Source organism: Otolemur garnettii, unplaced genomic scaffold, assembly GCF_000181295.1.
Source record: "Otolemur garnettii isolate 467f Iridium unplaced genomic scaffold, OtoGar3 scaffold00082, whole genome shotgun sequence".
Lineage (NCBI taxonomy): Eukaryota > Metazoa > Chordata > Mammalia > Primates > Galagidae > Otolemur > Otolemur garnettii.
Window position 1 is genome coordinate 6810087 of NW_003852477.1, and position 1560 is coordinate 6811646.

The window sequence follows — 1560 nt, forward strand, 5'->3', positions numbered from 1 at the left end:
AAAGTTTACAGCTTCTAGAAGGCTGAATACTCCAGGCAAATCAAGATGAGGGGAGGAGGGCACTGAGGATTGTGGAACTAGGTGGGTGCCAAGACAGATAAAAAGAGAAAACAATTTATAAGATGCCCCTGGCTGGTGTCTGTGGTTTCCGCACCAGATTCTCAGCTGTCCAAACTGAACACCCCGGCATGGCCACATGTTCCCAGGACTTGGTCAGCTACAGTCCCTGTTCTTGGGAGTCAGGCAAAGTGGGCCATAGTCTTCCATTTGGAAAGATGTACTCACCCCTCTGTGTCCCAAGGCCCACTGCCATTAGTCCTTGGAGGCATAGGACTAGTGGTTCTCAAAGTGTGGTCCCTGAGCCAGCAGCACCAGAAGCATCAACAGCATCAGCAGCATCACCTGGGAACTTGTTAGGGATATAAATTCTTGGTCCCCACCCTAGGCCTGCTGAATCTGAAACTCTGGACATAAGACCCAGTGATCAGTGTTCCCATAAATTCCCCAAGGAACTCTGATGCATGTTCAAATTTAAGAACCACTAGTCTAGACCAGTTCCAGGTTACGCTGATGCTCCTGGTTCTGGGACCACACTTTGAGAACTCTGTTTTAGAAATTTATAAGCAAATCACTCAGTTTACAAGTAAATCCAAGGCCAGGCGTGGTGGCTCACTCCTGTAATCCTAGTACTCTGGGAGGTCAGGTGGATAGATCGCCTGATCTCATGAGTTTGAGACCAGCCTGAGCCAGAGCAAGACCTCATTTCTAAAAGTAGTCAGGCCTTGTGGTAGGCAGCTGTACTTGGAAGGCAAAGGCAAGAGAAGCGCTTGAGTCCAAGAATTTGAGGTTGCTGTGAGCTGTGATGCCACAGCACTCTACCAAGGGTGACAAAGTGAGATTCTATCTCAAAACAAACAAACAAAAATAAGTAAATCCTGTTATTAATTAGTATTACCAAATATCTAAGAGCTGTTTAATAATGATTGCCTATGAGAAAGAGGATTGTGGGAAAATTTAAAAATTTTTATGTGTATCTATATTGCTCAAAATTATCACCACAAATGTATATTATTTTTGTAAATTAAAAAAAATTAAAAATATAAAAATAGGCCGAAAGTGGTGGCTCATGCCTGTAATCCTAGTACTCTGGGAGGCCAAGGTAGGTGGATTGCTTGAGCTCAGGAGTTCAGAGATCAATGAGCCTGAGTAAGAGCTATACTGGTCTCTGCTAAAAATAGAAAAACTAAGGCAAGAGGATTACTTGCACCTAGGAGTTCAAGGTTGCTGTGAGCTATGATGATGTCATGGCACTTTACCAGGGTGACAGAGTTAAGAGTCTGTACCAAAAATAAATAAATATTTAATTATATATATATATATATTTTTTTTAAGACAGAGTCTCAAACTGTCACTCGAGGTAGAGTGCTATGGTGTCATAGTTCACAGCAACCTCCAACTCTGGCTCCAGCAATCCTCTTGCCTCAGTTATTTATTTATTTATTTTATTTTATTTTATTATTATTATTTTTTTGAGACGGAGCCTCAAGCTATCCCCTGGGT